Raw genomic sequence first — 15,717 nt, 5'->3', positions numbered from 1 at the left:
TTTTTCCTAATTACTACAGAACTCTGTGCGCGTGTGTGTATATGTATGTCTATATCTATATATCTATATATATATTATGTGTGTATATATATATATATAATGTTTTTATTATTATTGTTTTTTTTCTTCAGAAGGAAATTACAGTTACTGTTTGTAGTATTCTTTCAATTATACTTACATGAATTTAAATTTAGGCCTAAATGTTACTGTTTACCTGATAATCTGTAAATTGCCTCAGTTGCTTACAATCAAGACTGAATCCAGAAAAACTCTCACCTTTATTTTTATTACAAGTTTAGTGGCTTATTTAATGCAATTGAGATGATGATGTTCTCACTGTACACAACCTGCATGAATTCTTCAGTTCTTACATACAGTTTTGAGGGTCTTTTCACTGGCCTTTACCTACTTTTCAGCATTCCTGTCATGGTTCTACGGAGTTTGAAATATACCTCAGAAATTCGGTCTGTTGTGTTGTATTTTTCCCCATAAATAGTAAGCCTCAAATTTTCAGAACTTGTATTTGCAAACATATTAAGAACATGTGAAAGTGGTCATTAAGGATCCTCAGTGGCCACGTTGCTCTGGCAGAAGCAGTAAGTAGTTAGCATCACCTCTTTCAGTCTGCCTGGATTTAACAGGGACATCATTGGCATTAGTTTACCTCCTGGTCTGCTGTTCAGCTGGTCAGTCCTCTTCTGTGTCTCACTTCAGTAATAGCCTTTGGAAATCTCATACAACTCAATTTATCCAGCAGTATTGCTAGATTTTGGTAAACTGAAAATGGATTGGCACATTTTCTGAAGCATTTCTAAATATTAGTAGAAGAGATGTAGACTTAAGACCTTGCAGTGGGGTAAAGTAAGTGTAGTTATTGTGCTTTTGGAAATCTTAGTCATTTGTTTTGTGCAGTTCTTAGTGTTAGTGCTCATATTGATGAATAGATGTTTTTAAATCTTTGACTGTAAGCATATGAGTGTCCATCTCTGGTTTTAGTATGTATATATAGTTTGTTAGAAAGATAACTTGGGTTTCTACTTAAACTCTGTATGTTTCCAAGAATAGTAGTTCTAGTTTGTTTGTTTTTTTCTTGTGTTATAGAGGGAGATTCATTAAGTATAAAACTTCTCTGATGCTGATTTGTGCAAAGGACTCACACTATCCTTATAACTTTCAATTCAGATAAATCTAAAGATGTTTGTTTGCAAACATGGAAAATTGATATGCAGGTCATTCTATGATTTTATGATAAATGACTCTTAATAGAATTAATAGAATGTAAGAATAAAAAGAATGAAATAGGAAGGTATTGATAATTCTGATTTTGTTCAAGATTCACAAGTTCAACTATATTACTGTAGGTTGAAGAAGAGCGTGATGAAACACAGAGACAGCTCTCTAATGAAAGGAGTGCTAGAGCTCTGCAAGAAGGAATTTTGAGCAACCACCTGTGGAGACAGAAGGAGCTGGAAGAAGAGACAAGAAAAACTATTGGGAAAAATTCAGAGGTAAGCAGTTCCATTCCTAATTAATTTGGTTATACTTCACTGTGCTCATTCTAAAACCTTAAGAAAAATAACCTTTTGTGCCTTTTCGTGGATTATCTACAGTTTATCAATATAACCAAATTTTGTTACTGTTGTCTAAAAACTCTGAATAGCATCATCAATCCCACATAGACCTGAATTGCATGTGGAAGTAGGAAGCCACTGGAAAATAAGACATTGTGTTCCCAGTCTCTTAAACTGCCTGCTGTTCTTCACTGTATAGTTGTTACAATCATTTCTAAGGTTTCTACCCGTGAAATGTCCAGATATCTGGAGATTCACTAGGAAAGAAGCTGGCTGAGGCTGTTTGTGATCCTATTACTTGGCTTTTGAATTCGTTATTATACTGTCATCACTTTCTTGTTTCCATGTCCTTCATCTTTTTGCTTAATAAATTATTTTTATCACAGCCCATGAGTTCTGTTTTGTTTCCTGTTCTCTCCCTCATCCCACTTAGTGATGAGAGTGTGGTGCCTAGCTGCCTGATGGGTTAAACCTGAATTTATTTCCCAACTAACTATTCATTATTGTCCTTTATCACACAGAAATCTGACACTAATGACAGAGAAAAGGATCTGCTACACAGAAATCAGTTACTGCAAGAAGAGATTGCTATGCTAAGACTAGAACTCGATCAAGTAAAACTTAAGCACCAGGAGGATGAAGGAAAATACTTAGAGGAAAATGAGTCTTTGAAAGAAAAGAATGATTCTCTTCAGAAGGAACTTAAACTGAGTGAGGAAACCTTAACACAGACAGTATTTCAGTACAATGGACAGCTGAATTTACTCAAGACGGAATCTGCAATGCTAACTTCCAAGCTTGAACAGAAAAAAGAAAGCAAAGACAGACTGGAAACAGAGATTGAATCATTCTGTTCCCGCTTGAATGCAGAGGTTCAAGATCTCGAACATCATCAGTCATTGAAAAGTGATGCCGAACGAACATTTCAGAGAGAACGTGATGAATGGCTTCGTTTACAAGACAAGCTCCATCGTGAGCTCTCTGAGGTGCGAGAGAGCAACAAGAGCTTGTCTCAGCAGCTGAGTAAAACGGAAAGCAAAGTTAATAGTCTAGAAAACGAGCTTCACCAGTTGGAACAAACACTTCGAGAAAAAACACTGCTTTTAGAAATGACACAAAAAGACTTAAATCAAGCCCAGTGTCAAGCAAAAGAAAATGAGCATGCGTGGCAACTTGAGAAAGATCAAGTCAGTAAATTTATGATAAAGCATGAATCTATGCAGGAACAATTGGCCCAGCTCCAAAGTGAAAACCTTTTACTCCGTCAGCAGCTGGAAGATTTGCGGAACAAGGAGATCATCAAAGAAAAGGTTGTGAATGATGTCCAGGACAGATTTCATGATATGTTCAACAAACTCAGAGCTGACAGTGAAAAGCAGGTTTACCTCATGGAAGAGAGAAACAAGGAATTAAATACCAAGTGTACTGATTTAAAGGAACAAGTCTTTAAATATGAGACTGACAAAGTAGAAAGAGAGGTAAGCTATACAATTAGAATAAATTAAAATGTTTCAATTCATAAAATGATTTTGTATTTCTAAAATGCATCAGGTGTAAGTTTTACACATAGGACCAAATTGTGTTGTTTTGTTGTGGTTCATTGTTTTTTCTCTTAGAATTAAGGAGGACCGGTAAATGACTGAACTGTATAATATAGTCAGTTTAAAGGAGTAAAGTCAAGTTTCATGTTTTTCCTCATGTTTATCTGTTTCCTTAGGGTTTGATCAGACAGCTGCAGCAGGAGCTTGCTGATGCTCTTAAAAAGCAGTCTATGTCAGAAGCTTCCCTTGTAGTTACTACATGCTACCGCAGTGACCTTGAGGAAGACAAATTGCACTTGCAGAAGGAACTGGACAGGATTAAAGCTAAGGTACAGAGAGGCTGTAACTTACACATAAAATCTGAGGGTGATTTTTCCCTGTTTCTGGTGAAGAAGAGAAAAATAATGTTCTGAGAGCAAGTACCAGAGAGAGCTAAGGAGGTTAGCAGTGATACCCTGTCATAATTCATGAAGCTGGTGAAATCTTTGCCAGCTGGCCTCCTCCTCTGTAGTGAAAGATAAGTGTTACTAGAATCATCAAAAAGCCAACTAGTTTCTTTTGCAAGTAGGAGCCGTTCTTCAGCCCCACAGCTAAAGTTCTTCTTGTGGCTCCAGGGTGTTGTAGCAGTGTTCTTTCTTTTCCCAACTTACTTCCCTCTCCTGGTGTCAAACACAATTAAGAATTTATTTGTGGATGGGATGTGTACAAACTACCAACTATCTGAAGCAACATTACACAGGTGCTCTGAATTTACAAATTGTTTTTCTGTGTCTTATAAGGTTGGTTGTAAACACTATAAGGTGGTCTTTATCCCCTTAGTCTTCTCAACTTGCCCCTTGTCATCTGTGATCACAGTCATGCCTGTGCCAAATCAGAGCAGAGAGTTCAAAGTATAAGCAAATGTCCTCCTATCCTAGAAATAAATTCAGGGGTATAGATTTAAAGACAAGTATATGAACTGCATTGTTCTGTGCACTTGGTGTCCATGACTGGGTGGTCTTCGACACGAAGTCATTATGTCTTTAACTGGAGAAGATCTGTATTTGATAAGCTGCTTTGCAAAATGACCTGGTGTCTCAGCAGGTTATCGCTTTTGGTTTGGCCAAGTTTGGTGTCTGATTTCTGAGAAAAAGTAGAAATACTGGACAGCTGAATTTGAGTTTTTCTTTTTTGCTCTCTGTGAGAGTTGTGGGTTTTTTCTGAAACATCTACCATAATAACATACTAATGAGCTGTGAAATCACTTTAGGAAAAGGATGAGGTTTTTTTGGTTAATATTTTCGATAGAATAGCAAACAAGTAATTTCAGGATGTCACAAGCCACTGAGAAGGTAGGATTGGCAGTGTCAATGCTCATAATGGTGTTATAGAAAATCCTTTGTGCAGATGGGAGAGGCCAGTGTCACAGATGATGAAATATCATCTGTTATTGTTCATTTGCTAAGAGAAATGAAGGCTTGAATGAATTGGAAATGATTCCAGTACTTTGGGTAGGGGGTGTATGTAGATACATGCAATATCCAAATTCTTCAGTGCTCACTGAGCTCTCTATACTGAACCTAACCGGGCTGCTGAGGATTCTCATTGCTACTTTACAGTTACATGACTCTGAAAAACAGCGTATTCAATATGAGCGTTGCATTCAAGATTTGAAGACTGACCTAGATAATAAGGAAAGACAAATATCAGCTTCTAACCAAAAAATGAAAGACCTTCTGTTAGCAGCTTCCAGAAGCAGTTCTACAATAAAGCAGCTGGAAGAACATGTCCAACGGTAAGAAAATAACAGAGTGAAGCAAGGTTTTGCTTTCTGGGATTCTCTGAAAACGTCAGAATTGCCTTGTTGCATCATCAGGGTAAAACATGATTTTAAAAGAAGCTCTTGCTTTAAATAGCATTCTTTCACACCATTCTTTTGCAGTGTGCGCTATTATGGATTTGTCTAATAAGGTCTGTGCTTCTCTTTAAGGCTTGAAATGGAAAATGCCAGGGTGGAAGCTGCTGCGCAACACCAGGACAAGAGAACTGAAGCCTCAGTAAGCCAGTCATAAACTTCCCTTTTATTTATTTATTTTTTATTTTTTTATGTGAGCTTCTGAGCCTATTTATATATTTTTCGTGGGGAAGTTATGTGGTTTTCCTGGGGATCATAGGGGAGCTGAGTCATCTGAGCTGTGGTGTGACTGTAGGGTACTCTGAAAATCCTGATGGTCTATTCTCCAGTTTTGAGAGTTTTCCCATAAGGTAAAGGTTGTAAATCTCCACCTTTCACTGCTGCCATTTCTGTCTTTGCAGTAGTATGAAAATGTTTGTGTTAATCAGCATGATTCTTTTGATGGATAGGACGGACAGTGTCAGCAGGAGGGAGATGTGTGGTTGAGATCTGGGAGGGGAAACCTGGATGTGAGAAATCTATTTTATCTTCAGAGCTTTGTCATAGTTTCCACCTGAGCTCATTAGGTTCTTTTTCCATTTGTGAATATGTGTTGGTACTTTACTGCCCCGCAGGGGGCTGAGGTAAGGAAAGAACAACTAGGTGAAGTAATGCTGTGCAGTCAGTGGCAGGCAGCTGGGAAGTAGCTGGTGCGCATGCATGGCTTAGCATCTTGTGTAACCTTGGAATATTCTTTAATTAGTTTGCTGTTGGAAAATTAAGCTGCTATAGGGAGAATAAGAAGGATCTAGTGGAAGGGAAAAGCTGTTGATTATCTGCACCAGAAAAGTCTGAGTTCTTTTCCAGGTTCCTTTCCTGTCATCTTCTTTTGGTGATATACCAATTAGAAGGTTTTTAGCATTTTTAACACTTCTGTATTTTACCCATACATTGTCACATAGGGAGAACCGACATTTAACATATCCTGTAAAGACACATGAGGAAGTTTTATGAGTTTGTCATATAAGCCTTTAAGCTCAGGTTTTCATGTCCTTCTGTACGTCAGGGATGTCTCTCTTTTTCTTAAAATGTGCTATTCAAAGCATGTAGACAACTTTCATTCTTTACAAAGGGAACTGAATAAGCAAACTTGTTTACACACAAATGCATCTGTGATGCAAATCTTTGCTCCTTTGTGTAAAAGGATAAGTAACATTGCTGTTCTGAAAACATTTTCTTGCTCTGAGGAGATCTGCAGTTATTTCACAGTCAGTAAGTGTAGGGAATTTTAAGAAAACTGTGAGTTAATGTTGTATGTGTGTCTTCTTATCTCCAAATGATGTAACCTCATTTTATCGTATAGAGAGCATTCACTTTTTCCACTAGCTATAAGTGCTATTCTTGATGGTGCTTCTCAAGCCATCTTTTATAAACTCAGTGTAACATTCACTATAGATCCTTAGTTGTGAGAGCTTAGCCCTGCCTCCATTTGAGTTAATAGTTTATAATGCAGTTTATGTGCAGTGTTGTCTCTCTGGTTATCTTGGCATTCCCTTTGTCATTGTTGTTTCCATAGATACAAAATCAGAATATGTTGGCTATGACATCCAGAGGCTCATGCATGATGTGCGAGGAAGATCGAAAGTCGAGAGCCCACCTTGAAGACCATATTGCTAAACTGAGTAGGGAAAATGCTGAGCTTTTAGAAGAAGTGAGCCCAGAAAACAGTCCCTAACACCTAGCCAATACCCAGAGCAATGCTGACATTTTCTTGAGTTCTTACATACTCTGATTTTATATCCCTGCTACTCAGGCCCTGAGTACTATTGTGATTTGGGTGTCATGAAGGAATTGAATAAAAGCCAAGAGAATATCTCAGAGTTGTGCTGTCAGAAAGACGGTGTGGTTTGATACCAGTTGAGCACATGGAGCAAGGCAGCAGTTCCTGTGTTCTTTATTTGATTTCCTTCTGGTTATTGTCTGACCCCTTGATTTCCAAGCAGGATTAAAACACCCCTTATTTTCAGTGCAGTGTACGGAGGAACTGCTGCATGTTTTCAGAATAACAGGAGCTTAAAACCCTTGCAGAATAAATAAGGTGCAAATGCAAACTACAGAACTAGTTGCCAGTTCTCCTGTAGTTTGTCTGAAAAAACACCATGAGGAACAGCAACTAAATTAGTAAACACCCACAAATAAGATATGGAAGTAATGACTGAGAAGACACTGGTGAATTCCAGAAAAGCAGACTCTTCCACAAGAGCCTGCTGGTCATTGGAATGAATGCTGTAGAGTGTGCAGTGTTCTCCAGGGCTGTGGCTACCTGTGCAAGCTGACCTATTAGCAGAGGAACTGCGGAAGCTGTTCTCTAGCATCTTTTTTCCAGCTTTTTGGGACGAAGCCCAATAAGGGGGCAGAGGAGCATTTGCTTCAGCAGGGGCGTTAATTGGTATCCCTAGGTCTTGGCCCGCTTGTGTGAAGCCTGAAGTGATTTAAATGTTTACAAGAATCCTGTGCCTCAGTGTTCTGCTGAATGTGGCAAAAGGATGGATTTGTGCTATCTGCTGTTGCTATGTGTACTGTCCTGTGCTGAGTGTATCATGTATTTTTGTTTGTTTGTTTTTTGAAAGTGTGAGAATGAAAGAAAGAATGTGAAGAAGCCGATAGAATTGAAACGACCACTTGAAGCATGTCTTGACCAGGAAAGGGAAAGAAATACTGAACTGCAGAAGGAATGTGACAGGTATGGTTCACTAGTACTTGAAAGAGAGCTCATGTAGGTTAGAAGTCAGGCTTTAAGGAACTTGCATGTAAAAGCAGGTGTGTTTAACTCTGAGCAAATTCAGATCTCACATCAGTTCTTGCAAGACAGTTCTGGTACATGAGCCTATGATTTTCTGTAGCTGCCATAAGAAGAGCAAATGTAGGCTGCCTTGCACTTCTGGGAGGGAAGTCTTTTTTTCCTCTGTTGAGGTGAAATTTGGACCCTCCAGGTGATCTATTGCATTGAAATGCTGGTTTTTCTTATTAACTTTTGGCCTGTTGAGCATGTTAAAAATGAAGCAAGCCATAGCTATGCTTTTCTTGTACAAGCGTGACAAATAGATACCTAGTTCCTTTGCTTATTTTCTTGACTGATTTGTTGTGCAGGTTCAAGAGCCTTTTGAAGAAAGCTGTGAAAAAACTAAAGATGCATGAAGCCAAAGAAAGAGACTCCCAGTTCAATTTCCAGGGAGAAATGAAGAACAGGTATTCTGAAATGGTGAATGAAGTTGAAAAATCAAGAACAAAGGCAAGTTCTTGTTGTTTCTTTTTGGTTTTTTTGGTGTTTTTTTTTTTGTTGTTGTTTTTGTTGTTGTTTGTTTGTTTGTTTGTTGTTGTTGTTGTTTTGTTTGGGTCATGTTAATTTCTAGAGACTTGTAATATTCTTTTCAGTAGGTATGGAAAAGTTATATTTCTGGGAGAGAAAATTGGCTTCACAGTTGACCTTGGAAACTACTGAAACATCTCATATTTTGTACATATTCTTGCAACCAGACACTGGATTTGACCTAGAGAGAAAATACCTTCCTTTACCACTGCTGTGGAAGCTGCTTTTTGAAGCACTGTTTACAAAGCTTTCAAGAGCAATGGCAGGAGGAGTACTTGTTTCCTGTGCCCAGTTAACTCTGTACTGGAACATTCCCCCTGAAGCATGATAGGCATTCTTTCTGCTGTCTGGGTAGAGTGGTTTGATTTCCATCAAGCAGTAGAGCAGTGCACAAAAGAATGGCCCTAGTGCCTTTCAGCACACTCCCGTAAGTGAAATTCTGCTAGTTTGCTACTTGTTGATCTTTTACTTGCTGCAGAACTGAGGAAGGTTGTAAGTCAAGGAACCCTATTGGCAAGAACTTAAAAGTTGTTCTTCCCTTAAAAGATGATCTTGTCTTTCCTTTGACTCGGGTACTGAGTCAGCAGATGACAGTTACAGACTTGATGGTCTTCCCCTTCATAAATTTTCAGAGAATAATTTTACACCCCTCTAAGTTCATTTTATTACTGTCTGTAGGTTACTGAACTTTCTCATCAGCTGGATTTAGAGTGTAAAAAATGCGCCCAACTACAAGGACAAAACCATTATTTGCAAGAACTGCTGGCTCTAAACATGAAAAAACATGAAAAACTAGAGAAGACCAGATGCCAGCTGAAAGAAGAGGTGGCAAACCTGAGACAACATCTGGAGGCTGTCCACAATGTGCACATGATGACTTACAACCAAATCGAACGATACAAGAAAGAAGTGGAAGAGCGAGCTGCACAAGAAATAAATCAAAAACTTCAAGAAGTCAATTTGGTTTTGCAGGTAAGTGAATTTGTTGTGTATGTCTATAGTTTTTATTATGTAACTTCTTTTTGCCATTTCTTGATCGTACTTTGGTTTTTTGTGTTAGTGCCATACTTCTATATTTCCTGAAGGGAAGTGGAAGAATGGAAAATTGTTTGGCGAAAGTGCTTTTGTGTGTGTAATTTGCCTGCAGGTCCCCAAGCTAATAGCCGTCCCTTGACAGACTTCTGTTTTGCAGTTCTTAGAAGAAGCTATGGCCATCTGGTCATCTTGTTATTGCTGTTCATCACATGAATGCTATAACTTAGAGATGGCTTGGCCATACGTACAGGTTATGTTTTATCATTGTACAGGATAAAATGCTCAGGGAAGAAATCACTGAAGTTACCATGGGGCAGAAAGAGTGGGGATGGGATTCTCATAATTTCTTTGTAGAATCCTTTTTGTGTGCCCTGTCCTTCAGCCATAGCATTCTTTTAGTAGCTGCTCCCATAAGTAATATTGCTAAGAGCAGATCTGTCTGGATGAAAACAGTTATTTAACGTGTTGGTTCCAGGGTTTTGCCTTGATTGCTGATAGTAGTGAAAAGGTCCAGTTGACTCAGTTGAGTAAAACTGGGCCCTTTAAATTGGTTATGGGCAACCGTATAGGGAGATGCAGTTCACTTTTTCTTTGCAATGGTTGAAATTGTATTATCTGCTTCAGGTCCAGGCAGCCTCACAAGACAAGATAGAACAAATCAGAGAAAATCATCATGCCTTGCTGAGAGACCAGCTGAAGTGCAGAATAAAAGAGGTTGAATGTGAGTTGGACAAAATAAAAAATACCAAAGACAATATTTTTCAAAACGAATCTATGCTTGCGGAAGTGGAAAAATACAAAGAGCTGCATCGTGAAGAAATGAAAATGAGAATAAGGCTAGCAAATAAGCTGGAAAGGTAAGTGCGTGCTTTTTTGGAGTGGTAACAAGACGTGAAGTAGCAGTAGCTTGCATGAAAAACCTTGTACTGTTTCCTCCTAAAATCCTTTTTCTGTGTCTTGTCAGCACTATGGATGTAAGCGTAACCCTCTAAAACCTTTCTCCTTTATTTTTGGAACCACCATCATTTCACTTCAGTGTTCTAGCAGTCACACCACTAGTTATGGCATCACTGGCCCATGTTTGAAGTTGATAGCATTTTAACACATGGCCTTTGGGCCCCTCTCATTTTGGACTTCTAATGCCTTCTCTTTTCAAAAGCTGAATAGTAGTCAAAGACCTGGAAGAAGTGACTCTGCAAAAATATTATCAAAGATAATTCTTTGTGTGTTTTTAAATATTTCAGAACAACCAAGAGACTTGCAGAAGCCAATTGTAAGCTCTTTGAGGAACGCCAAAGAAACAAATCTTTAATTGCGAGCAGCACTGTCAGTGGAGGTCCTCCTGCAAGTCCAGGAAAATATTCAGCTGAACTGGGAAATCTCAGAAACAATTCCACACTGAACAGAAGCTCCAGCCAAGGGGAATGCTTCCTAGATGCTGCTGAGATTGCATTATTGGCAAGAAAAAAAGTTGAAGTGTACATGGATAAGGTAAGCATTGTGAAATACTCTTCAGTGATGAAGACTTTAGGTCATTAAGATTGTACAGAATTCCTAGAGTGCTCAGACACCAAAAATACTGACATCTAAATGATGAACTATCTAACTGTATATACACATAACTATGTACTTATGTAAGGTTTTTGTATTGTTTTTTTTTTTCTTTTTTTTCAACTAGAGAAAATTTAATAAGCAGCTGCTGTGGCATTGGAAGTTCCCAGCTAAGCTATTTATTAAACTTTACTGTATAGAATGTGCATAAAGTGTATGACATACTTGAAATGAGAAAACAACAACCTACTCTTCAAGTCTTCACAGCTTTATAATATTTTGCAGCAATTTATACATGATTGCAACTTCTACAATAGCTTTGAAGTACTTTGCCAGTTGTGCTGCTTAGTACTTGGCCTGTTCACCAGGCTACTTAAAAAGACAAGAGTTTACCTGACTCTGAGCCTTGTCTTTGCTTCAGTTATACCTCAGATTTTTCCAGTAATCTGTTTCCTTCTATTGGGAAAAAAAAAAAAAACAACAAAAAAAACCACCTCTGTATTGCCATTAAATTCAAACTAAGTGCTGCCTTCTTGGATGGAGGAGATTACAAGTTCTCCTGACAGTAAAGTTCATAATAACTGGAAACTAAGGAACTTAAATTGGAGTTTGCCTCGTGTAGTCATCTTGCACTTTTGTTTTTATTTAAAGCTCTCAGTGTACATTTGGTGTTTTTCAAAGTAAGGGAGGTTATCTGAAGTAGAGTGTGAGCATCTCCTGGGATGAGGAAGCTCGTGTAGATTTTGGCTTTGATTTTGCAAAAGCTTTGATAAAGCTTCAGGGATAAGAAGCTGAAAATACTGTACGCCGCTGTTATTCAAAATGCTGGTATCAATTACTTTGTCCATGCAACTGTTTGAAAAAACAAATTGCACTGATTACAAACAAGAGAAAGAAATGCAGCTCTGAAAAGTGGGTGCAGGAAATAATAGTGACTTCTGCTAGCTGCAACCAGCGTGAGTGCATGGATTCATGAAACCAGTTTTCCTACTGGTAGCATAAGAAAGGGAACACCTACTTCCCATTCCGTCTCTCAGTTTCTGTTTCCTTTCTGATTTTATTTCCTGTCTGCACTCCTGATTTTTAGCAGTCTTATAAATTTCCACTCTTTTGACTTCTGCCTGTTCCTCTTGTTCTTTTACTTGGCACCACCGAGAAATTTCTTGCTCTGTCTTCTTTATGCTGCATCCCACAGTCAGATAATTACACCTGTAGGTGAGACCACAAGCCTTCTGTTCTCCAGGCTTAACAGTCCTGATGCTCTCAGCCTCTCCACGTAAGCCACATGCTCCAAGCACTTAACTGTATTTGCTAATTACATGAGTCTGGAAGCTATATGCTGTCTGTTTTGACAATTACTTCTATGCGTTAAAGACCTGATGGAAAATAACACAGGAGTCGCAAATATCTTCAAATGTAAATGATCACATACGGTGTTTGGACTGTGGCCCTTTAAAAGGTCTAATTTCTCCTTATGAAAACTTTGCATTCAGAATAAATGACAGTAAATAAACATCTCCTGGGAGAGCGAGGGGCAAATGCTCCTTTCTAGCGATCCAAGCTGGTTTCTGTTACTTAATAAAATGTGCAGTGTTATTTATAATGCATGTGTTATTTATAATTCTAGGTACAGAAGGAATTGGAGGAAAAAATCAATAAGGAACTTCAGCAAGGTAATATGCTACTCTGATATCAGTGTTTTTAAGGAAGATGATGACTGTTCGTAACTTCTATGTAATTATTTTCAAAAGTTGTCAAGATTTGTGCTGTTTGAAGCACAGTGTGGGGCTGTTTTTAACTCTAACTTAGAGAGTTTTAATGGAAAACTTCCTGCTAACCAATATACTCTTCAGAATGTTCTGCAGCTACTTTTGAGAAAAAGCATGGAGAGCAAACCATCTCCCCCGCACAGATACACTTGGCTTAAGTTCAAGTCACCTTTCATCCTCAGGCACAAACATCAAATGTAAAAAAAAAAAAAGCGCAGAAATAAGATTTTTATGGACTTCTGTCACTACTTCTCTTTCTGCATACATTCATTGCATTCAGCACTTCAAATATACCATATACATTTTCTGGTGTTCTTAATTTTTGCTCGCTCTTTTTCATTGCTTTTTTTTGTACCTGACATGTTGTCATACTTGTCTTTGGATAAAGAAGAATCAGTGGAAAAGATAGCCTTTCTTTAGGTAAAAATCATTCAGCAATATATAGGCAAACACAGCATGAACTGATTGCTTTTAATATGCAGTGTAAAGCCTGTTCTATAATAAAAGGCCAGGTCTTCAGAGAAGAATTCATATTGTTTCACAATAAGCATTCTGCCAGAGTCACTGCTGCTGTTCCTAGAGTTATTTTGAAGCAGGGAGCCCTTGAGAATCCAGCTGTTGCTTCACAGCTCTTCCAATTTCCCTGAATAGACAGAAACCCATTGCCATGTGCTCATTTGCATATTCAAACATAATTACATGTGTAGTAGGAGCCGTAGTATTTGCTTGGTCTGGGGATCTTGTCTGGAAAAGGCTGATGGATGGAAGTACTGAAAATCCTTTTCTGCTTCCATCGAAGATGTGTTTCCATGAACGAAAGAGGGTTTAGCCAGGGAAAGTTAAGACATCCCTGGCAGTTAAAGTTAAGGCTAAAACTTTCATATATATATATGGGCATGTAATAACAGGATGCGGAGAAATGGCTGTAAACTTGAAAGTAGGTAGATTTAGACTAGATATTAGGAAGAAACTCTTTACTTCCTAATGTAAGGGTGGTGAGACTCTGGAACAGGTTGCTTAGAGATGTTGTGCATAGCCCCCATCTTGCAGGCATTCAGAGCCAGTCCGGATGGGGCTCTGAGGAACCTGGTCTAGAGGGAGCTGTCCCTGCCTATAGAAGGGAGATTGGAACTGGGTGATCTTAAAAGGTCCCTTCCAGCCCAAACCATTCTGTGTTTCTAAAACCTGGAATTTCTTTAACTAGCTTTAAAAATTGTATTGGCTGATCATTGAATGTGAAAAAATGTTTCTTCCTTTATGCCTGTCCTTTTTGATTTGTGTTTTCCTTGGAAGTTTTTAAATATCTCTGTAGAGCGTAGCCTGATCAGTTATCAGTAATGTTTTTACAGTGACTGATTTGACTCAATCTACTGTAAAAGTAACATCGTCAATCTTGTTTCTTTTCTTTCCAGCCACCGCTGAGCTTGAAACTGCTAGAGCTTCTCCAATGAAATCTACTTATGGATCTTCAAAAAATCTCAATGTTGACCAGGATCCCCTTTGCAGAGCGGTACAGGAGTACCGGGATGTTTTAAACCAAAATTACCTGATCTAAATATATTTTTATTTAAAATGTAAAGGGAAAAGTACTGGAGATCATTTGTTTACATAGGAGGTCTGTGACTTCCCATCCTGCAGCTTAGTGTGGAAACATCTTTACTGCGGTTTGAATATAAATTTTAAATATATTAAATAGGTTGACACTCTGCACTTACCTGTTGGTCACCGAGGGGTAGTCAGTTTATTTTGCACTCAGGATAAGAACCATATCTATTTTTAATTACTGTCAGACTGAGTAAGGTTGGCTCTTGAACTTGACGGAACTGTCAAAATGTTTTTGACACATTATTTTGCTCCATGTTTTTTGTTAAAGGTTTTACCAGAAGCATTCCTTTGGTTCTATTTAACCCTTCCACTGTTTGTGGTAAAGTCTCCAGTGTTATTTTAACGCATAGGAGATTTTGATTGGATTCTGTCATGGTTTAATAATTTTGTAATTTTTGCTATCAGTATTCCACATCATAACATCATATAAAGCATGAATAATTTTACTGAATCTGCAACTTACAGAAGAAGACTACATCTCCCAGGGAACAACACGATGGGTCACGGGACCTGGACTCTATATTAACTCTGTCGCAGAACAGACTGATCTCCTTCGAGTTCTGGCGTTCAGGGGAGTGTGTGGGAGCCTTCAGCCGTTCGCCTAGATTCACAGTAGGCCTCTTGGTTACGGGACTCATTCTCTCTCCTATTTTGCTTGATTCGTTAGCCCAATTTTCAATTTTCAATTATATTGTATTATATTGTGTTATCCGGTATTTCGATATAGTATTTAGTAAATAAGTGTGCCTCCTTAGATCGTTGCCGCTGTTTTCTTTTCCTAATTAACTTTTTCCTTTCAGTCCAGGGCCCCTCCGGGGCCCACGGCCCCCTGTCACGGACGCAGGTGGATTTTTAATTCAAACCGTGACAGATTTTGGTGGAGAATGTGGGCAATTTGAGTTGCTGTTTTTCTGTGTTTTCTTCTGTTGCTTTTTTAGCTTTTTAACAGAGCTACAAGTTGTTTTTCTTTGTTAAGGAGCTATCTTAGGTTTGCGATTCTGCGCCTGCGAGCTTGACCTTGAAAGTCCAGGCGGACTGCCAATACTCCGGTATATTTTATAAACACTGCTGAGCTTTGTTTTCTTTTACTTTTTTCTCTCTATTGAAGAAAAAAGAAAAAAAAAAAAAAAAAGAAAAAAAATGTTCCCTCTAGTAAGTTCGTTCTACCAGGGACTGCATTTCATTAGTTCCTCTTTTGTGATGCTCCAAACATATTGGAGTGTGTTTAAGCTAGCCACTTTTTCCTATGGAATTGTAAACATGTATAATGATTTGAAAGCATGGTTATCAACGCTTACTTCGTATTGGCATGCAGCTCCAGAGGGAGCAACTAATGCAACTAATGCAACCAATAGTACGGAAATGGTGGTTTTTGAGCGTGCTCTTCCTTTTTTCTTTGCAT

At 38.4% G+C, this 15,717-nt stretch overlaps 1 pseudogene across 1 annotated transcript in view; it reads left to right on the top strand.

The window, feature by feature from the left end:
* LOC146756865 (uncharacterized) overlaps positions 1-14,652 on the top strand; it is a 40,953-nt pseudogene extending 26,301 nt beyond the window's left edge. The window contains exons 25-36 of the transcript XR_014937154.1: positions 1,362-1,508; positions 2,093-3,049; positions 3,289-3,441; positions 4,711-4,886; positions 5,082-5,148; positions 7,616-7,728; positions 8,136-8,277; positions 9,034-9,327; positions 10,015-10,247; positions 10,635-10,881; positions 12,569-12,614; positions 14,123-14,652. The product of XR_014937154.1 is annotated as an uncharacterized LOC146756865 (transcript). The remainder of the gene's footprint in view (positions 1-1,361; positions 1,509-2,092; positions 3,050-3,288; positions 3,442-4,710; positions 4,887-5,081; positions 5,149-7,615; positions 7,729-8,135; positions 8,278-9,033; positions 9,328-10,014; positions 10,248-10,634; positions 10,882-12,568; positions 12,615-14,122) is intronic.
* Positions 14,653-15,717: the final 1,065 nt, after the last annotated feature.

Source organism: Coturnix japonica, chromosome 25 (assembly GCF_054131305.1).
Source record: "Coturnix japonica strain WE chromosome 25, WE-NBRP24, whole genome shotgun sequence".
Classification (NCBI taxonomy): Eukaryota; Metazoa; Chordata; class Aves; order Galliformes; family Phasianidae; genus Coturnix; species Coturnix japonica.
This window is presented reverse-complemented; position numbering and strand designations above follow the sequence as displayed.